The following is a 22,907-nucleotide window of genomic DNA, read 5'->3' as shown; positions in this document are numbered from 1 at the left end:
GGCTCAGGTCATGATCCTGGAGTCCCTGGATCGAGTCCCGCATCGGGCTCCCTGCTCGGCAGGGAGTCTGCTTCTCCCTCTGACCCTCCTCCCTCTCACGCTCTCTGTCTCTCATTCTCTCTGTCTCAAATAAATAAATAAAATCTTTAAAAAAAAAAAAAAAAAGAAAGTGCTCTTACAGCACTCATTCCATAATAGTGCTTTGTACACTCCACAGGCTCTGAATGCTAAGGGCGATGCTAAGCGCGGAGGTGACATGAGGTGCCTTTACAACAAGTACCCGTGGTAGCACGGGCATGACTCATGCTTTGGGCTTCGTCAATATGTATATTCTAACCATGTAAATATTCATACCCTTATTAAAAAAATACATGAGCAGGGCTATATAGGTGATGAGATTTTAGACCACTTTGTTTTCTTTATATTTTTCTGCATTAAGATGAACACGATATGTCATTTAAAACCAAAATGTATTCACAGCACTTCAGGAGCAGATCCACTGCATGAAGCAAAGTACACAAGACATGAAACAGGAAAAGCAGAGCTGACAATCTCGGTACAGCTGGAAACAAAGCCCAGGAGAACAGCAGCAACCATGGTGACAGCAGCAGGGCCCACAGACAGTTCGAGTTCAGATTCAAATTCTACCATCAGTGACTCAGTGACAGACAAGCAAGCCTCAGCTGCCTTTAGGCCCGCAGCTCCCCCAGCCCCTGCCAAATAGCCTCACCTTACCTCTAGCAGAGCTACCTTCAACTTCTCCTCAGAGCAGAACTCCCGGCTCTGGTGCCAGTCAAAGCACCCTCAACCCCTCGTGCTCCCCACCCCCACTTTCCATGTGCCCACAGCTGTGATTTAAAAACTGGAGTCATGAGGGGCACCTGGGTGGTGCAGTCAGTTAAGCATCTGACTCTTGGTTTCAACTCAGGTCGCGATCTCAAGGTTGTGAGACGGAGCCCCATGTCGGGCTCTGCTCAGTGTGGAGTCTGCTTGACTCTTTCTCCCTAGGGCGCCCGGGTGGCTCAGCCGGTTAGGCGTCTGCCTTCGGCTCAGGTCATGATCCCGGGGTCCTGGGATCGAGCCCCGCGTCAGGCTCCCTGCTCGGCGGGGAGCCTGCTTCTCTCTCCTCCTGGCTCGTGCCTGCTCATGCTCACTGCCCCTATCTCTCTCTTGTCTCTCTAATAAATAAATGAAATCTTTTAAAAAAAGACTCTCTCTCCCTCTGTGCCCCCCTCACATGCTCTCTCTCTCTCTAAAATAAATACATACATCTTTTTTAAAAAAGATAAAAACTGGAGTCACGAGAATCCTTATTTTCTGAAATACACCTTACCACAACATTTTCTTATGCGAGAGACTGTAGTTTTATTTTTTCTTGGAGTGGGAGTGGGAGGCTGGGCAGAGTGGGGAAAACCAGGCAGAATGAACATGGCTTGGGAGCCTTGTTTCATAATGCTCCAGGACACGCTCCCACACAATGCCACATAGTGATGCCCCTCTGTGACATCAAGTGTTCTGTAAAAGTATAAGGAAAAGTGCCATTTTTTTCTTTAGGAAAGGGAGCAAGAGATTGGGGGTGGGGTCGAGAAGAGGTCGCCAGTGGTAGGGAAGGGGAGGGGAAGACGGGGACACACACACACACACAGATGCATGACAGAGAATTTCGGTGAAGGTGTCAACAGCCTGAAGGCCATTCAATATATGCAGCATAGGAAAACCAACACATTTATAGGATGAGGAGAATTAGGTTTATCTTGTAAAGTTCTGACAACGAATGTTAGCTCAATAACACAATTCCAGGGCCTAGATGACATCCGGGCACGGTGACAGACAGAAATTATATTGGTGAGCAACATATTGGAAAAAGAGCCCGCGAAGGCAGTCACTAATGAAAGAATCATGGGGAATGATAAGATCACTGTCAGCGGGGACTTCCAGCCTCCACCTCCCACAGCCACCGCTGTGCTGAGCCCTGAAACACAGACACAGTGCCAGGTAGTTTGTAGATAAGACTCCCTGGCCCCCATCCCCTGTCTGCATAATCTTTAAGTCCACCAAAGCTGACCTGCTCCGAGCTTGTTCGCCAGTCTTTCTTGTAATAATTAACGCCACGGCAGAGACAGACCTGTCAGGGCTGATCTGTTGTCTGGAGAACTAAAGAGGGAGCTCTGATCTTTCCTTCTTTATTCCTTTTCTCTCGTCTACTGCCTGAGTCCTTGTTCCTTCAGACGCAGGCCCTCTTCAACGTTACATTAATTCACGTAGCTGGGCCGGGAGAATCACCGCTCGTTCGGCTAACTCCGTGCACAAGGTTATTGAATTAATACTAATTAACGATTCATACTAAAAACCGATAGTTCCACTGTAATGAGTTTTATAGTAGTAATGAGGCTGAAAGTTATTTTATGCTATGAGAGCCTAGAGCGGGAGGCGTCCGGAAAGAGATCTATGTGTGTAGAGAGGCTTGTACCAGCCAAGTGATGAGAACTACCACATACTGACCATTTACTGTGAGTCAGGCCCTATGCCCAGTCCTTGGCATAGGTAATTTCTTTAATCTTAACAGCCTATGAGGTACTATAGTCTCCATTTTGCAGATGACAAAGCTGAGATTAAGGGATTAGCTCAAGGTCACACAGCTAGAGAGTGGCAAAACTCAACCAGTGTGTTGCCGGAGCGTTCGTTGCTTTCAACCTGGAGGCAGGCTGTTGCTAGCCCATATTCAGTGTTTTTGTGCAAAGCAGAAAAAGGTATTTCTTCCCTAAGACATTTTACTACCATCTCCATAAAATCACTAAAATACATATTTAGGTACATATGGGGAACCCTGCTTCTAAGGCCGTACCCTGCCCCCACCCACCCCAGGAAGAAAGCCACCATAGAAGAAGGCCACTCAATGAGGAATTCCAGCAGAAGAGCACATTAGAGGGTTTCTACTTCACACAGAGACTGGCAGGAGCCCCAGAGCCAACCTGAAGAATGAAATATTGTTAGCAACATCTCTAAGGCTGCATGTGAGTCTTACTGAGGACACATTAAGGACTTCTTTACTCAAGATCTGAAGTACTAGTATGGTAAACTCTCCTTGTGGGTTTCCAAAGGGAGGAAGCAGGGATGGGACACACCCATATATGTAGGGAGGCTTATATGAGTCCCTGGGCTGGGCACAGATAGAAAGCTCCCCCAAATCGCACCTTTTTGGGTCCTCCTTTGCAACCCAAAGCTGCCTCAACACCCCCCACCCCCACCACATTCCAGAGGGCACAGTGGCAGGAATAACATTTTATGAGAAAAAGGTCTATTACAAATTGTGAATTTTCATTTCCTCAGATTTTTGCCTGAGCAAAAATTTCACCCATTGAGCTTGGCACACACTGAATGTGAGCTGGTCAACTGGATGACAAATTCTATTATTTTAAACCCTAGTGCTATGCAGTTTAATTCTAGATTTAGGTATACTTGGGCTCTTCCTTGGCAAACATATAGTAATTAATAAAATGACTAGAAGAAATAAGAAACAGTGTATCAGTGCCAGAAAGGTTTTTTTCCACAAATGAGGTATGACATCCTAAATATGAAAAATAATCTATTTAATGGGGTGGGGGGAGGTCATAATTCAAGCTTTTAGAATCTGACCCATCAGATTCACTTAATTTTCACACTTTGCCAGAGTTAAAATATAGATGTGTCGTCTGTTGCTCTTGCTTGCTGTTTTGAAATTGAAATGTTCTTCAACTTTACTTTCAAATGCTATAATAATAATCTTTATTTCACCCTTGAGTGTGGCTTATGGACAGCCTTCTAATCCTTCCTTTTCAGTTAAGTATGAACATGTTAAAGTGAGTTGGTTCCTATTAAACCGATCGCATGTGTTGGGGAGACTTACAAAACGCTAGCAGGTCCTCTTGCTACAGGAGCTTTTATCTATACTCGCTGGGCATGACTATTTTGAGGTACAAGGAAGCAGACAAGCTTTTATGATGCCTACTGATACACTTCTCATAACTACTGCTGATATTAGTTCAGATGATATAGCATGCTACTGAACTTAATTTATAATTATATTATCACATACTGGATCCTAAGTCCAGTATCTATTAATGATAAATGAAACTAATTTCCTGGTTCTTTGCTTCTTCCTACACAAGCCAGAGAAGCGCTGTCTACATTTTTTCATGTCTTCACGTTATTTGAGAATTCTTCAGTGAGATATCTCACTTCTCTTTAGGGTTCCCAGCAAATTACAAGTACTGTCTCTGCTTCTTTATGTATGCTGTGGGAGTGGGTATAATAGGAACGTCAGAAACTGAGCTTTATAAAAGGGCCATTTGCTTTTTAATAAAAGGCAGAGATGAGAAAGGCAGAGAGAGAAGAGGGGAGAGGAAGGCTGAAAACGAGGGCGGCAGCCTGAGTCCTCTGGTGCTTTAACCACTAATTACACTTTTTTTTACTTTTTTTTTCTCTTAGTGTAGAATCAACCCTCTTCCCTTTGGTTTCAATTAAAAACAAACCTGGCCTTTGAGTTTGTTCAGTTATCATTATTTAAATTACCATATAGCTATAAATCTATTTACGTATTCATGTGTTGGAAGAAGGCCATTTGGAGATATCCCCTGAAGTTCCTGTCCCCTTGTGTGTACACAACCCTACTTCATTCAGTCTGTGGCATTCGTCATCCTAGGGAAGACTAGGATTGCTGTGGCCAAAGTGCAAAGAGAAAGAAGTAGTCATGTTTAGCTTTTGAGCTTTAAAGAGACTATGGAAGCTCACAAAGAAACAGTATTCTCAAGAGAAAATCTTTTTGAGCATCCATCAGTCCAGGTTCTGGACTAAACCACAGGCATATGAAGATGGAGCAAACAGCAAGTTTTCCTGTTCATGAGTCCTCCCTTCCTGGCCCCCCACCACTAAGGTTGGCCAAGTGGTGGGGGTTTGGGGGAATGGAGGGGAGACAAAGAGGAAAACAGGAGGGCGTCTTTGATGTGTAGGTCTCTAAGAATCATGTGGAGCTTGAAGCACAGAAGACCTAGACCTTGCTTTCCAGGGCACAGCCCAAGAAATCATAAACCTTTGTCCCAGTATGGAGACGCAAAGGTTGAATGAGCTCATGTAGGCAGCCTCGTGTGAAGAAACGAACCACTGAGAAGTGCTGGGCTTCCCCTGAGGGAGGAAGGACAACTCTCAGGTGCTTCAGAGCTGGGATGAGTGGGCCTTCCAACCACAGGTTCTGGAGACCTGGATCATCCCAGCAGATATACCAGGACAGTAACAACACTCAGACACTCAGATCACCCCTGGGGAAGACGGGAATGAAAACATGAACTTAATAGAAGAACATGAGAAAAATCAGGAAATCATGGAATATACCTGGAAGTAAACAGAGCAAGATTTTAGAATCAGATCCAATGTGGATTCAAAATCCAAGTTATATTCAGTTCTAGAGAGATAAATGAAGATACATCTTTATACGTTTATTTTGTAGCTGTGTAGTGTGTGTGGATGGATAGATAGAGGATAGATATCTCATGTCTATTGCCCATTACACAACTTAAATTTTACCCTGGCCTAGCAGTTATGAAATTTAACTTTAAAAATACTATAGCCAGTACCAACGTTTGATAACCAGACGTGACTTCCCTGGCCACCAAGTCAATTAGCACGCATCTATTACTGAAGAATTCTAGCTGGAAGGAGAAACAGTCTCCAAGGCTGAGTTTGCCCTTCAGAGGCATGCCATTGGCAGGTTCTGCAGTTACACATAAATTATTTCCAGACAATCTCTTCCATCCAAACACAACACAGTCACTGATATCCCCATTTAAAGGGACAAAATAAAGGCTGTATAATTATGTTCATTTAGAACAAATAAATAAAACCAAATCAGATTTGGGGCCAATTTCATCCAATATTTATTAACTTTCCAGCTTGCTTTGGGTTCAATGGACTATGAGACTGACTCTAAAGCTGTGTCTCCAGGCAAGCTGCGGTCCCGAAGATCTGGTAAAATCCTTCTGGCCCATCTGGGCACATACCAAACAGTGATATCCCATCTATGCCTCAACAACTGGGACAATACCAAGTGCCTGGGTGGTGCAGTCCATTGGGCGACCCTGCTTCTTGGTTTTCGTTCAGGTCATGATCTCTGGGTTGTGAGATCCAGCCCAACGTTGGGCTTCAAGCTCAGCATGGAATCTGCTTGGGATTCTCATTCCCTCTCCCTCTGCCCATCCCCCCATTCTCTCTCTCTTTCTCAAATAAATAAATAAATCTTTAAAAAAAAAACCTGAGAAAACGCAGCCATGTTATTTTGTGAAAATGACCCTCTTTCTCCTCTTTCTCATACATCAATCTCCTGTACCTAATAATAAATACAAGATTGTGTATGTGCGCGCATGCTAAATAGCTTTATGTTCTTTGTTCCCTCATTCAGTGCCTACTGCATGCAAATTACTAGGCTTGATGCTGGAACAATAAACAAGATACAGTCCTTAATCCCAAGGCATTTACTGCCTAATGACCAGATGGAAACAGACCTTAGAACCCAGCCTGGCAAATGCTTTGACAGTGCTATGAGAGCCTGGGTGTGTGGATGGGAGTGAAGGCAGGGAAGGAGCTTGGCTCAGTTTGGGGAGATGGTAGGTGGTGGGGAGAAATCCAGGGAGGACGATGGGGAGGAAATGAGACCATAGCTCTCTCTTTTTAAAAGATTTTATTTATTTATTTGAGAGAGAGCACGAGAAAGAGCATGAATGGGGGCGGGGCAGGCAGAGGGAGAGGGAGGAACAGACTCCTAGCTGGGCAGGGAGTTCGACATGGGGCTCGGTTCCAGGACCCTGGGATCATGACCTGAGCCAAAGGCAGCCACTTAACTGACTGAGCCACCCACGCACCCTGACCATTGCCCTCTCTTGAAGGTATAGCAGGGTAATGAATTCACATAGCCAAAAGAAAGAGGTATAAAAAATTTTGGCATAAAGAAAGAGGTAAAAAAAAAAAAAAAAAAGAATCCGTACAATAAAAACGCATGAAAGGAACAGCTTTCTAAAGGGGATTTCTTCATACTTCACTTTTGAAACAAAGAACGGAATAAACATCTGTTTATACTCTTTGACTCAATAATGCCAATTCTTGAATTTTATCCTAAGAAAATAATCAGAAATGTGAACAGAGCTTCATGTACAAGGACTGACCTCACAGAATTATTTAAAACAGCAAGACAATAGAAATAATGAAAATGAGTAGACATATATTCATTATGAAATATCCAAATAATAAGCATAGTATAAACATTAAATCTAGTGTTTCTGAAGAACATATATTGTCATGAGAAAGTACTCATAAGTGAAAAATGAAGTAAAATTGTACATAAAATTCCTTTAAAAATATATTACATTAGTAGTTTTACTTGAAAGAAACTATATAAAATATTCCAATTTTCATTTACTTCAATAAATAGGTATGTAAATATACACAGAAGAAGATTTGATGAAAACAAAAAGAAAATACTGGTTATTAAAGTCAGTTTAAAATTTTTTTTTGAAAAATTTTCTTAATTTTCCACATTTAATTTAATTTATTTATAGAAATTATTTCACTTTTACCAAATTCAGGCTTTTTACTTTTGTGTTCTTAATGTCAGGCATTTATTTCCTCCTTCCCACTGAGAGTCTTCTGCCATGGCCCACAATGACTTGACTGGACTTTCTGTTTAGTTGTTCAATTTTCCTTGCTGAACCAACCTGGCATTTCAGTTAGACTGAGGCTATCCAACTGAAATACCAATAAGCCTTACTGCCTTCGCCTTCCCTGTTTCCATTTTGGAAGAAATGGTATCAGGAAGAATGCCAGGCCCCAGACTCATCACAGGCAGTGCTCAGAAGGCTCTGGGTTTGCAGACATCACACTTCTGGGACACTACCACATGACACGATTAGATGCTGCTGTCCAGAAAGGGCCAAGGGATGACCATCGAGGGTGGAGGGCAGCTGGAACAGGCTGAGGGTGACAAAGTTGTTGCACAAGAAACCCTGACCAGGGAGAGCCAGTTCTCCAAGGCAGCCAGGTGGTTCCTGCTACAGGCCCTGGCCTCCTGGGTGTCACATTACAGAAGGTGAGGCTGAAGCAAGGTCGGGGGAGCTAGCGAGCAGGAGACAAAAGAGGAGGAGTTACAGAATTTCAAGTCACAAAAGAAAATGAAAGTCATTATCTACACAAGTTACAGCGGGCCAGGCACTCTGCCTGCCGCTCGCACACCCTGACCTCACTTAGTCTGACCAAATATGTATCATCATCATCATCACCCATCCACTGTGCAGATTTGGAACACAAGGCTCACCGAGGTCACGCAAGCTTTTGGGTGGAAGACCTGGAATTTGGACCCAGGTCTGACACCTTCAGTCTGGCTTCTAAAATTTTCTCTAAGATGCAGAACCTTCTCAGGAGTGTGGCAAGGAAGCAGTCGGTTTGGGCAGCAAACAGCTTTATTTAAGGATTCTCTAAAGTTTGTATGTGCTTCTACTAAAGATCAGTAGAGGACAATCTATAAACTCGATATTCAAAGAAAACTTTTTGTTAACGTGTATTAATACATGGCTGAGCTGGGAAATGAGGACGTGGTTTTCTTGGAGGGCAGAAACAATAATAAAGTGAAAACCCCAAGGCATAAGTGAGGGTGAGGGGCTGATCAGTTTGAAAACACCGTCGGACACACACCATCTCCCAGATCCCTGAGACTACGTCATTCTGGAAGGGGTCCTGAGGTATTTAGAATGTAACGTTTCCAGTGCAGCAGATGGAGGCTTGGATAGTATTCAGAGTTTGTGAAGTGATGTCAAATACTTCTTCCGATGATCTTGAGTGACATTATTAATTTGCATTTATTAAATGAGGCAACAGGCTCAGGAACTAAGATCGGCGGCTGGTTTGCAAGGGAACCAGAACTTAAGCTGCATTTCAGCGGCTCAGTCTGGTACTCTGGGCACCTCCTCAGAACTGGGGCATATTCCAGGCTGCTAGCACGAGTCTCTGTTGAACCCAAAAGCTCCTATTTTCCAAGTGTGAAAAGAAAGCCTCAGCAGTTACAGGCCCAAGAGCTGAAATTGACACTTAAGGCATGAGTCTCAAGAACACAACTGATAAAGGAGCTGGCCGGGTCAGGTAAGAAGGACAAGATTCTATAATTAAACAGACAACACTGTGCTCTAAATAGGTCTAAATCCCCTCTTGACCCCTAACTTCTTACTATGTGAACTGCCGGTGACATCTTTTGAACTGAAAATCACAATACTTCGAGGGGCACCCCCTCCGTTTATCTGAGTTTTACTCCTGGCATCTCCAGAAAGCCCCCCCCCCCCTGCTTGGCAGCGAGAAGTGAACCTTCACACGTCCCCACCGCTCCCTTGGATCCACCCCAAGTTGAACTGGCTTCTTCTGAAGGTAGTTTCTTCACTTGTCGCCAGTCTGTTTTCCAGGCCAATGTAACAAAGCCAACCTCTGACTTGAACAGAGAACAAGGTTTTTAAACATGAAGTATGATTCATGTAATTGAATTTTGTTTAGAGCCCCACAGGGGGAATGCTTCTCTTCACCTACTTCACTCCTTGGAGTTCCTGAATAGGCAAAATGTTTGCAGGAGCCTCGCTCACACAGAGGTGGTCCTGGCCCACAGAGAGTGCAAACCGCCAGGCAGCAGGGATGTGGGGCAGGAGGGCACCCCAGCATGTGGTTTCCCATGTTGGCCTGGCCTCATACAGCCCCTGAAGGAGCTATAAACCCCAGCGTGGCATTATCTCTTACTTGCTGAGTATCTGCCGCTCTGGCTGCAACAAGATTCTGGTTGAGCTTATAAATGATGCATATATAGCCTCTGAACTCATCTGCGAACTAGCCTGGAGGCTGAAGTTATTCATTCATTTAGCAAGCTTTTAACCAGCCCTTTCTGGTTATAAATAGCTTCAGATGAACTGTCACTCCTTGCCAGGCATTCTGATAGGAACTGGGGACTCAAAAACAAAAGATGCAGTCTTGAGGTGAAGAAGTCACAGTTTAGTGGGGTGCCAGAGGGGAGAGAATAGAAAAACAATTCTATTTCGGTTGAAGTTGAGAGAGGTGAGCACAGAAACCTGCTTGCAGTGGTATGAGAAGAAGATACCTGAGCTGAGTTTTGACTGATGAATAGGAGTTAGTGGAACAAAGTTGGTGGGGAGGAAAGCTCGGACCATATGTGTACATGTATGTGTGGTTATGTGTGTATGTGCGTGGGGGTGAGGGTTAAGGAAGTCAGTGAAAGGCGATCTTTTTTCCTTTTCCATACTCTGAGAAAGATTTTTCAAATATTCTTTTCATGTGATGATGACTAGGACATCTGAGTTAACGTGAGTCCAAATATTTGTCAAATCTTAATATGGAAATTAGTGACATTAAGAAATGTCAAAGCTCTTAAACATCACCAAGTTGTAAATATGAATATGGACCCACATGCTATTTAAGAAAATTGTGTTTAGAAAGAAAACATGATAAAGAAGCAAATTCCCAGCCTGACTTTAGAATGTTCACAAGTCATCCATATGAAGTTTTCTGTGATTACCTAATTAATAGTAAAAGCTTTGACCATATGCTGTAGTGCCCATTTTCCACACTGGAGATAGTAAATTACCATACTTGATTTTCTTTTGCTCTATTTTCAGTTTACATGTTTAACCTTCTAAAGAGTTTTGCTTGCTGGCAAATTTAAATGAATGTACAATGGGAAATTCCCAGCCTTCAGGATCTTAAATTAAAAACACGTTATATCAGTCCTTTGTTATGATGGCTAACTGACATTCAGTTGAGGAGTTTTAATAAAGGGGGGGTGGAGGAGTATCTTAGCACTATTTAAGAATTAAATCTCTAAGGCTATAATTTAAAAATAATTATAAAACTATGTATTGTACTGAAAGTTTCTGAATGCAAAACACTGAACTGTCACTCCATGAAAGAAATATCTTAATATAAAGAAGAAAGTAAAGGATTATCCAGAGATAAAAGAATGTATTTCACCTAGCATCAAGGAATTGACCAGCTAATACTTTTCAAAATATGATCACGAACTCTAGCAAATTCTTATGGCCTTCAAGAGTGTACACAAATGGAATAATCTATCCTAGACCCAAACTTGGTAGATTTATACCTAGTTTCCAAAGGGAATATAGGTTGCCTGAGATTTAGGACCACCTTTCTGGAAGTCAACTTTTAAAGGTCCAAAGGCTTGCAGAAACCAGATTTTAGCATCTATATTGGAGAAGTTTATTTAATTCAGACTCCATTTGATCAGCAGATGGAAAGCAGGTTTATTCAATGCCTTCTACCTAAATTTGCCAAATGGTACAAGTTATGTATTATATTTTAAAATATGATGAGGTATGAGCTTCATACAATTCTAAGAGAAACTGAACCTTGGAGTTTCCAATACTAAGATAGGTTCAGATGAAAAAAATACATGCTTCCTCCATACAACTTCCCCATTCAGTTACCCTGCTTTGTAACAGGGCAAAGCCCAAGAACCTGGATCATTTTTCCAGAGGGAGAGTCTTTGGGGCTGGCTCTTCCTTAATTGGTAAGAGGCAGAACTACTGAAGAAAATGGAAGAATTTTCACCTGATTGTCAGACTAATCACTAAAGAGGAGAGACTGAATTATAATATGCACCAAGGAGATGTACTTACAATAAAGAATGAAAAGTGTCAGGATAGAGTCAATTTTGCTTTTTAAAAGAAAAATAAAATTCCTGGCCACACTTATTGTTATATACAACCTATAACTAGCCTTCTGCTATAAATTATGTGAGGTAGTGTGACTTACTCTATTGCTGAAGAAATGGATACAAGATAGAGTCATTCATCATGATTATAGCTTAAAACATTTATTATTTCACACAGCTTCTGAAGGAATTCTAGAATGGTTTAGCTCAGTGGTTGGGACTCAAGAGTTTCTCATGAATTTGCAGTCAAGCTGTCAGTTACCTGGGGGCTCAACAAGGGGAAAGTATACTTCCAGGCTCATTCACATGGCTTTTGGCCGGTCTCAGTTCCTCACTTTGTGGGTCTCTCCAATGGCAGCCCAAGTGTCCTCATGACACGGCAGCTGACTTCCCACTCCCCAGGCTGCCCCAGGATGATAGCTGACTTCCCTCAGAGCAAGTGATTCAAGAAACAAAGGGAGAGCACAAGAGACATCCAAGACAGAAGTCACAGTCTTTTTATAACCTAATATCAGACATGATATCCGGTCATTCCACCATCTTTGGTCACTAGAAGGGACTTACTAAGTCCAGCCCACACTCAAGAGGAGACAGATTAAGCTCCATCTCTTGAGGGAACAAGCATCAAGGAATATATGGGCATATCTTTAAAACCATCACAGTAAATGTTTGATAATGGTTACCATTATCAGAAAATAAAAATCTAAACTAGCAAAGCATAGATCAGAATATGAAGAATTTTTTTTAAAGGATTTTTACTTTGAATACTGACTTCTTTTAGGATTAAAAAATGAGGGACTTCCTAGAGAACTAGTCCTCATCAGATCAAGAAATATAGTCACATAGGGGCGCCTGGGTGGCTCAGTTGGTTAAGCATCTGCCTTCAGCTCGGGTCATGATCTCAGAGTCCTGGGATTGAGCCCCGCATTGGGTGGGCTCCCTGCTCAGCGGGGAGTCTGCTTCTCCCTCTCCCTCTGCCCCTCCCCTTGTGCTTGTGTGAGCTCTCTCTCTCTAACATAAATAAATAAAGTCTTAAAAAAAAAGAAATATAGTCACATGGGACTTCACAGAAGCCACTTACATTCTTGGCAGGGAAAATGGACTTGTCACATACTTTTTTTAGCTTTAATGGGAATCTCTTAAAATCATGGAGCTCTGCTCTGAAAGCACCCTTGAATTTCCAGCATTAAACACAAATAGAATGCCCTGACTGGTGACCACAGGTTGATGGTACCGAGCAAAGAGACTGATGGTAACATGAATAAAGAGGGAAAAAAACCCCAGATAACACAAAGGAATGCATACTGTGCAATTAAAACTCCCTCATGGCTCTGTAATGTCTTGCACAGCAGCTGACTTGGCTTCACCAAACTCTATGACTATATATGTAAAATTCACTATTTACTGAAAGAGAATAACAACAGCTCACATTTATTGAGCACCTACTCTGTACCAAGCATTGCTCTAAGTGCTGGACACATATTAATTCACATAATTCTCACAGCAATTCTATTAAATAAAACTCTCAGTATTCCCATATTGTGGATAGTGGAACTAAGATGCAAAGAGTAATGTCCCCAAGGTCACATAGGTGTTAAGGGAGAAGATGGGGCTTAAACCCACACACCCTGGAACCACTGTCATCTGTATATACACTTAAAATTAGCCATTCCCCAGGAGTGAAGAACTTAGCAATAAAGATAGGTCAAGTCAGTAGAATACTGTATGAAGAGGATGATTAGGGAAGATGTGCTATATACTTTTGTATATAGGCAGAAAGGTCACCAACTTGGATATTAGTTAATGTTGCCCCAAAAGTGGTTCTGAATTTAGGATTGAAGAGGTCAAAGTAGATTCTTCTCTTTCTTAGGAAATCTGAGTCATAGCTTGATTCAGACTTCCGAGTATGCTCTTTCCCCCTTTATTTCTGTGGTTTCTGATGATAAAAATAAAAAAGGATATCCCATGTGCAGCCTCTTAACTGGAGACAAGTAAGAAATGTTGAAATCAGCTGGCTGGGCTATCGTGACCCTTTCTGAGTATGTTAGGCTATAAACTGAAAAGCATTGCAAAAAAGACCTAATGTGTTCAAGCCTGAACTATGTCCTAAAGATAGCAAAACCATCTCTTAGGAATGTCCTGGAACTGGGAAGACTGAAACAATCTGTAGAGCCACTTTAATGTCTGTAGTAGGAATCACCACTTCTACTTATACGTGACATGATTTTATTTAGTTGGGAAATCAGCCAATCATTCTGACATGGGTAAGTTTTCGCCCTGTACTTCTCCCATTCATGTCATTTTAATCCTGTATCTCTTATTCTTTTTATTCATTTCTTGGCAAGTATTTCTAATATCAAAAACAAAAAGAAGCTGTATCTTCCCTTCAAACAATGAGACAAAGCACTCAGCACTTCTGAAGACAAGTCAAAACCACTTTCTAGAGACTTAAAAGCAATGGTGATGTCTCTCAAAATTAACTCTTACTCCTCTTTCACCAAGGGGCTCTGTACCACATAACCATGAAAAGTGTATGTTTTATATCAAGTTCGAGAGCTTCCTGCCTGCCCGCCACTTCCTTTTGCTGAGGCTACTCACCTATTCTGTAAGCAGAACCAAGCTCAAACACAACTGTGAGACAGTCTGGTTTTGTCTCAAATGGTTTCATACTCTATCTCCTCTCCATGGGCTTGGGGAGGGGGGCGACCCCCTACCCTAGCACCCAATACTTTAAAGCTTTCTGTCTCTTGAGGCATTCTACTTGGGTCTGTTCTTCACAAGCAATGCTTCGAGCCTCCAAAATCTCCTACTCCCACCCCTTCTCTCTCTCTACATCTATCCCCTCCAAGGTAAAGTTCCTATTACCTTGGTTTGAGGATCCTAGGTGCTAGGTGAACACCGAATAACAGCAACTTGATCTAGTAACACAAGGTCAGGATTTCAGGGAATGTCATATGCTAGTAGGAGATATATATCTATATTTCTCTATATATATTTGAGAAAGGAAGTCTTGAGCTTTTCAAAGTATATTAGGTAGGTGATGCTAACTCCATTTATGTGTAAGGCTAGCCCTTGTAATCAATTTTTAAGTCACTCTGGGTGTTCACAAATTACTCAGGGGTGACCTATCGGGTGATAGAACGAGCCAAGGTGAGGGTATGATCTCTTTGAAAACTGGAATGAATACCCAATCCTAACAGGATACAATGGAGGTAATTTCATTACTGGCACTTATAGGAAAAGGAATTGGCTCCACTTTGACCATTTGATTAAATCTGCTGATACTGTTAAAAGGAAGTAGTTTTAAACTTGGCCTCTTGTGTTCAAGCCCTGAAATAAAGTGAGTTGGGGGAAAATGGGAGGTGGGAGGGAGACAAAAAGGTAGAAAGGTCATCTCTGTTAGACTGTGATTTCTCTTCTGCATTAACCGCCCCCCCCCCCCCCCAGGCAAAGGAAGATGCTGCTACTACTCCCTTGTTGACCCATTTCACACTCCCGTGACCTCTACAGAAAAGCTGTTTGGGATTCAACAGGTGAGCGAAATCAGCTGAACCTCATCACAGACTTGCTGTTTCTGCTTCAGGATGCAGAACACATGGCTGCCATCCACAAGGACAGGGAAGAGCTGTTCTGCCAGAGAGTGTGATGGAAAAAACATGAGCTTTAGATCATACAATCTGGCTTCATGGTCTAGCTAGATACCTTCAGGCAAATGACCAAAGCTCTCTTGGTTTCCGCAACATAACACAAGACCCAAGAAATTATCTGGTGCGTAGCTGTTGCTCAACGATTGTTTGTTCTCTGTGGCTTTCCCTCCAGGTCACTACAAGGCCCGCATAACCCCTACTGCCAGCTTGCATCTGTGGTGTTTTCCTGAACTTTCTGCCTTAACTGCACCTGACCTCTTGCCTACTCAGACAGATAAAGGACATCTGAATCTTCCTTTGTACTTCTCAGAAATACAAGCCTCTGAGAGGTCTAGATTTCTGCTGGAAGGGACCTTAGTGGTCATCTGGTCTTGGTGGCAACTTACAAAGGCAATGAAACAGAATGAGGGTGAATCATTTCGGGTCCCTATTTCAGGAGGAAGGAGGGGGAGCAGTCTTCAGGGTGAAGTCTACTTGCTTAAGATCTTTCTCTTTCTGTTCTTCTACTTAAAAGTCTTTTTTTAAAAAAGATTTTATTTATTTGTCAAGGGGAGAGAGAGAAAAAGGGAGAGAGAGGGAGAGCATGAGCCAGGGGAGGGGCAGAGGAAGAAGCAGGCTCCCCACTGAGCAAGGAGCCAGATATGGGACTCAGTCCCAGGACCCTGGAATCATGACCTGAGCCAAAGGCAGACGCTTAACCGACTGAGCCACCCAGGCGTCCCTGTTCTTTTACTTAGAAGTCTTGTCTGACACCCCATTCCTCTTCTGAGGTCTACTGGATTATACCAAAGGAAGGACCTCTGAAAACCTTCCTTATTGGCTCAAGGGAGGTTGTTTCTGTAATCTGTGTTGTGATTAGAATATAATAGGTACATTAGGGGGTGCCTGGGTGGCTCAGATGGTTAAGCGTCTGCCTTCGGCTCAGGTCGTGATCCCAGAGTCCTGGGATCGAGTCCTGCATCGGGCTCCCTGCTCCTTGGGAGCCTGCTTCTCCCTCTGCCTCTCTCTCTCTCTGTCTCTCATGAATAAACAAATAAAATTAAAAAAAAAAAGAATAGGTACATTAGGGACCTTCTCTCATTTCATGTAACTTGGGATTTTGAATTATGGCTACGGTACTGGAAAACGTTGAACAACACTTTTGGAAGGAAAAATATTGGAAGCCTGGACCCATCTAGAAGTCTGACTCCATCTAGAAGCCTAGAAGTGGTCCTCTAAAGACCCAAATTCCCACTTCTGCCCCTCTTGATAATAGATGTGATTGTAACGACAGGAGACTGATGACTGGGAAATGATGGAGAGGTTACTGGAAAACAGGACAGAGTCTGTAGGGTTTTGTCTGTGCTCATGGCGTGCTCCCACTGTACTGGCATGCAGGAGGTCAAGAAAGTTCTCCCGACGTGCGCCTCGGTCGTGGAGCAGCCTTCGGCAGTCTCCTCTGCAAATGGGCTCCGTGGCCTAGCGTCCTCGGCCCCGCCAACCGTTTCCACCCACCCACAAGGGACAGCATGGCAGCCATCCCCTGCAGCGGCTTGCTCATGGCCACCCACGACTATTGCCGGTGCCGTGGGGCTCCACTTCCAGTACCAGCTCCTGTGGAAGTGCAGAGTATCCTGGGTACGCCATCCCTCATCACCCCGGTCTCCCCAAGGCCAACCCTGGTCACTGGTGGGCAAGCTTCTCTTTCGGGAAGTTCACTCTCCTGTTCATGGCTACTGGGTTGGAGTCCCCAGAATGCTCGGACTCTGCCCAGGCCTCCAGCCGCACAATCACCTGTGACGTGGCTCTGGAAGGCCTGAGGAAGCAGCCTGGCGGCCAGCTTGGCCAAGCCAACACTGGGCCCCCATCCTGAGTGGCCACCACCAGGCCTAAGCAGGTGCTAGCTGATCAGAGCCCAGCCCTCCCCTTCCCATAGACTAGGCAGGCTGCAGCCAGCAGCAGACACTTGTGTATCAAAACAGCAAACACCAAAAACGAAGTTGAGAAAACCCTGCTCTTCACTGTCCAAGCCACAGGCAAGCCTTCCTGACATCTTGTAACTGTGTGCCTTGCACCAAGTGGAAAATAAACTCCAAGCAGCCAGGTAGCCCTGAGAAAAAGAAAAGAAAGGAAAAAAGAAAATTTCCCAAGCTTCCATGGGCCAGCGTGGGCCCAGCCTTTTCTCTATGGTTTTCAGGCTCTTGGGGAGGCTATGGCGGCGGGGGGGGGGGGGGCAGGTAGGAGCGGGAAGGGTCCTGATATCAGGACTATAATCAAGTTACACCTTTTATAAAACAGCCACGGAGGCAGAGAGATTAAAGGCTCACTCTCTTTTGATTCCTCTTGCCAGAACTGTTGTGTATCCTCATAGAATAGCAAGGAGAGAAGCATTTCCATGGGGTGAGTGTGTTAAGGGTGATGGGAGAGGGGAAGATGGTGCTCCCAAAGTGGTATGTATAAAAAATGAGCCCCTGCAGGGAGACAGAAACAGCAAAGTTAGCAGAAAATGGTAATATATTAAAATCCTCTTTTGGGGGGCTAATGAGAATGTACTTTTAGAGATTATTTAGAGGCATCTTTTATATTTTCAGATACTGCTTCTAATGGTAATAGTCAACAATATCCTGCCTACATACAGCTTTCTTCCCAAAGTTTTAAAGCGCTTTCACATAGCTTATTTATCTAAAGTTTATGACATCCTTATCAGGCATGCAGGCCAATTTAATACGCTTCCATTTTGACATCATTAATGGAAATAATATGAGCTTTGGAGTGAGATAGGCAGCGGTTTCAAGTCTTAGGTCCATACTTACTAGTTACATTACTCAACTTCCTCACTTGTTCACTAAGTCTGGCTCTTTCCCACAGCTACCTCAGTGGGTGCTCGAGAGGATAAAATGAGATAACCTATGTAAAATGTTGGGCATAATGAGCACTCCACAAGTGCTATTTCCCTGTGTGTGAGACTTCAAATCCACATCTGTCCTTTCACATACGAGCTGCCAATGGACTATACAGTCAGGGCTTTTGTTTGTATACGTGCTAGCTCTGACCTTAGAGTTGAGATGAAAAAGCCAATGAGCATTACGATCACTGTAAGTGTTTAATGGCACTGTGAGTGTAATATAAAACCACAGATCCATTATTAAATGTGATAAATTAGACTTCTATTAGTACATATGACCTCCCTGAACCAGAGTTCATCAAGATTACAGCTATTGCATGGAGTTGCATGTTAAGGAGTATAATCTTACCAATTAAAATGTTTTAGGGCATGCACACTGGCATTCTGTCAGCATCCTGATAAGTTTTTATTAATGACCACCTCCGGCCTAGGGTACCCTCTCCTAACATTCTGCCATCTGGGAGGGCCTTTTTGTCTTTGATGTCATGTATCCCTGTTTACTGATGTGGGAGGGATAGTAGAAAAGGGATGGTTATCAGATTCTGCTTTGCAGTGTGGCTGCAGACAGCAACAGCTGATGCTTAACCCAGACCCTGTCTGAACTGACTTGGAGCTGATTTTCTCCTGGATTTTTGAGCCCCTCCTCTTTCCCCTTTCTCTGTTACCTCTGCTCATTGCCTTTTTACAGTCTACCTTGCAGAAGTTTCTTCCTCCACTTGTTCCCCAGGATTCTATCCTTGGTGCCCTTGTCTTCTGTTGTCCTTGCTAGGACCCCCTCCCCTCATCCACATCTTCAGCCACACCTATCTATATACATCTGCCTGCCAGATCTGTATCACCAGCCTGACTGTCCAACCTACCAGGACTCTGCATTCTGGTTTCCTATAGGGACCTCAAACTCTCTCTCTCTTCAACTTGCTTCATTCATTCATGTAGCCTAACTCAGAGAATGGCATCAACATTAATCCAGTCCAGAGATGTGGGAGTCAATATTGACACCTGCCTCTATGCCCATAGCTAATCACCCAGTGTCTTGCTAATTCTATCACTTTACTGTCTCTGAAATTCCCTTTCCTGTCAGTTGCTTTCTGATTATGAGAAGAAGAGCACAGTGGTTCAAATCATTGGCTTTGGGTCTGATTCCGTTTTACCATGTAATAGCTGTGTGGTCATGAGCAAGGACCCTAGCCTTTCTGAGCTTTAGTTCCTTCATCTGTAAAATGGAGACAACATCCATTTGGTAATGCTTTGCAAACCTGAGCACACGTTAAGATTCACCTGGAGGGTTTGTTGAACCCTAGATTGCTAGGCCCCATCCCAGAAAATGTGCATTTCTAACAAGTTCTCAGGGATGCTGAGAACTCTGCTGCTCCTAAGCCCCACACCTCGCTGCTCGGACAGCCTAAGGGTCTCTTGGCCTGCAGTCTCCCCGGCCCACCCTTACCTTCTCCGCAGCGCTGTCAAAGCCATTCTTCTAAAACAGTACCTGATTTTTACATGAAAATGGCTTGAATTTCTTAATAATTGCTAAGTGGTCAGAACATTCTAAGTGCTTAACATGAATGAACTTATTAAAGCTGAGAACAGCTTGTGAGATAGATAATATTTTCTCCACGTTATAGAGGAGGAAACCGAAGCATAGAGAGTTTAAGTAACTTGTCCAAGGTTGCAAAGGTAGAAAATTTCCGAACCAAAATTTGAGACCAGATTCCAGCCTTTGGTTCCAGAGCCCAGGATCATAACCATTGTACCCACTGCCCTCACACTGCTATTTCCCCATCTTAAAATCCTTCAATCCTTCAGCCTAGGGGATTAAACCCGACCCTTAGGATGGCCTATGTGACCCTCAAGCCTCCTTTTCCACCTTGTTTCCTGAGCACCAGTCTTTAAAAACTTGCTTGTCAAGTACACTTTTCCCTGCATGAAACACCCCTCTACCAATTCCTATTTATCCATTATAGAGTTTAGCTGTTATCTCTTTTGAGAAGTGCCCTGCTTTTCCCCACCAACTGTGGATTAAGGGCCCTCCTTTTGTGGAAGTTCGCATCGCACCTAGCACTTAGCTGCCTCTTGGAACTATACTGTGCACACTTGCTTACTTCTCTAACCCTTCAACAGTGAGACCCCTCCTCAGGGCACTGCAGACTCTTGTCAATGTACCTGGTAGGCAGTTAATGACCATCTGTTAATGAGTGAATGTAAACCACACCCACTGGCACATTCAGGCTCTCTCCTACCACCTCCTCAGTGGGTTTCTTCTTTGGGCTCCCTCAGGACTGTGTGCAGAACCAGTCTTGATTATATATATAATTTAAAGATTTATTTATTTTAGAAAGGGAGAGAGAGAGCAGGAGAAGGAGGGGCAGAGGGAGAGGGAGAGAATCTCAAGCAGACTCCATGCTGAGCATGGAGCCCGATGCAGGGTTTGCTCTCACAACCATGAGATCACCACCTGAGCCCAAACCAAGAGTGGGACATTTAACCAACTGCGCCACCCAGGCACCCCTTGATTATATATTTTTCCAAAAATATTTTATTTATGTTTATTATTGAATATTTTCCTCAATGATAAAATGTAAAATGTAACAAGTATCCATACACCTACCACCCAGCTTTAATAACTTTTAACATGTTACTTTGTTTCAGATCTTTTAAATATGTTACACAAAGACACCTGCAACAACCAGTTTCCTAATGAATTAGAAAAGATACTTAATCTCAAAGAGTTTTTGTTTAGATTTAAATTATTTAATTATTTAATTTTAACAAATCTATAGAGGGGGGATTCCTGGAATTGCAGAGTAAGGACCTCCAAAAATCTGCTCCTCCATAAAGCAATGAGAACACTGGTAAAAGTTGTCAAAATCAACTTCTTCAGAATTCTGGAAATTAAGGAGTGTTTATTCAAGAAAAAAATGGCTGAATCTTGGTAGAAGAGTGAGCTTTGTATTTTAACTTGCCCTTTTTCCATTCGTCTCTTCCCAGCACTGTGGGAACCTTGAAAACCAGAAGCCTTATGAATGTAGCAGCTGTAAAAATTAGCCTAATAGCCAATAGAAGGGGAAGAGTAAGTTGGGAGCTCCTAAAAAAGCTTCATCTCCAGACAATTATCACTATTTGGCTTATCTGGCAGCTCCTTGGAAAGGCTCCATCTGTAAGGCTTTTTATTATTTGACCTGATTCAGAGTTTCCTCACTGGGAAAGCCATTGTAATCTCCAAAGAAATCACTGACAAAATAACTAAAAAAATATAGTAAAAGAAACAAGAATGGAATCAAAACAGAAAAGATCTAGTTAATGCAAAAAAAAGCAATAATGAAAAAACAGAGGAACAAAAAGACATGACATATAGAAGACAAACAGCAAACATAAATCCTACCTTATCAGCAATTACATTAAACATAAAGACTCTAAATCAAAAGAAATGGATTGGGAGAATGGATTTGAAAAATGATCCATCCAACTAGGGGCACCTGGGTGGCTCAGGTTAAGCATCTGCCTTCAGCTCAGGTCATGATCCCGGGGTCCTGGGATCGAGCCCCACACTGGGCTTGAGCCCCACACTGGGCTCCCTGCTCAGTGGGAATCTGCTTCTCCCTCTCCTCCCTGCTCTTTCTCTCTCTTGCTGTCTCTGTCTCTCTCTCAAATAAATAAAGAGAATCTTTAAAAAGAAAAAAAAAGAAAAATGATGCAACTATATCCTGTCTAGGAAATACTTTAAAGGCACAAATAGGTTGACAGTAAAAAGGGGGGAAAGAGTATACTATAAAAGGCAATCAAAAGAGAACTGAAGTGGCTATACTAATATTAGACATAACAGACTTCCCACAAAAATTATTACTAGAGACATAAAGGGATATTTTAATATGATAAAAGGATGAATCCATCAGGGAGATACAATTACAAACATGCATGCACATAACAACAGAGGTCTTCAACTCATGAAGCCAAAGCTGACAACTGAAGGGAAAACAGATAATGATAACAGATGGAGACTTCAAAACCTCACTTTCAATGATGAATAGAACAACGAGGCAGAAGATCAACAAGGAAACAGAAGACCTGAACAACACTATAAATCACAAGACCTAATCTATAGGACAGGCCACCCAAGAGCAGCAGAATGCACAGTTATCAACTGTATACAGAATATTCTCCAGGACAGACCATACGGTAAATCATAAAACAAACTTCAATAGACATGAAAAAGTGCTCAACATCACTCGGCATCAGGGAAATCCAAATCAAAACCTTAATGAGATACCACCTCACACCAGTCAGAATGGCTAAAATTAACAAGTCAGGAAATGATAGATGTTGGCGGGGATGTGGAGAAAGGGGAACCCTCCTACACTGTTGGTGGGAATGCAAGCTGGTGCAGCCACTCTGGAAAACAGTGTGGAGGTTCCTCAAAAAGTTGAAAATAGAGCTACCATACGATCCAGCAATTGCACTACTGGGTATTTACCCCAAAGATACAAATGTAGGGATCCTAAGGGGTACGTGCACCCTGATGTTTATAGCAGCAATGTCCACAATAGCCAAACTGTGGAAAGAGCCAAGATGTCCACCGACAGATGAATGGATAAAGAAGATGTGGTATATATATACAATGGAATATTATGCAGCCATCAAAAGG

At 43.0% G+C, this 22,907-nt stretch overlaps 1 protein-coding gene and 1 pseudogene across 4 annotated transcripts in view; one reads left to right on the top strand and one right to left on the bottom strand.

The window, feature by feature from the left end:
- PPM1L (protein phosphatase, Mg2+/Mn2+ dependent 1L) overlaps positions 1–22,907 on the bottom strand; it is a 398,046-nt gene that overhangs the window by 12,165 nt on the left and 362,974 nt on the right. The window lies entirely within an intron of this gene.
- On the top strand, positions 16,893–17,348 carry LOC115943122 (pancreatic progenitor cell differentiation and proliferation factor pseudogene; annotated as a pseudogene).

The sequence above is a fragment of the Leptonychotes weddellii genome, chromosome 1 (assembly GCF_054177405.1).
Source record: "Leptonychotes weddellii isolate Sample4059 chromosome 1, ASM5417740v2, whole genome shotgun sequence".
In the NCBI taxonomy this organism is placed as follows: Eukaryota; Metazoa; Chordata; class Mammalia; order Carnivora; family Phocidae; genus Leptonychotes; species Leptonychotes weddellii.
The sequence above is the reverse complement of the archived record's forward strand: the minus strand, read 5'-3'. Positions and strand labels throughout refer to the sequence as shown.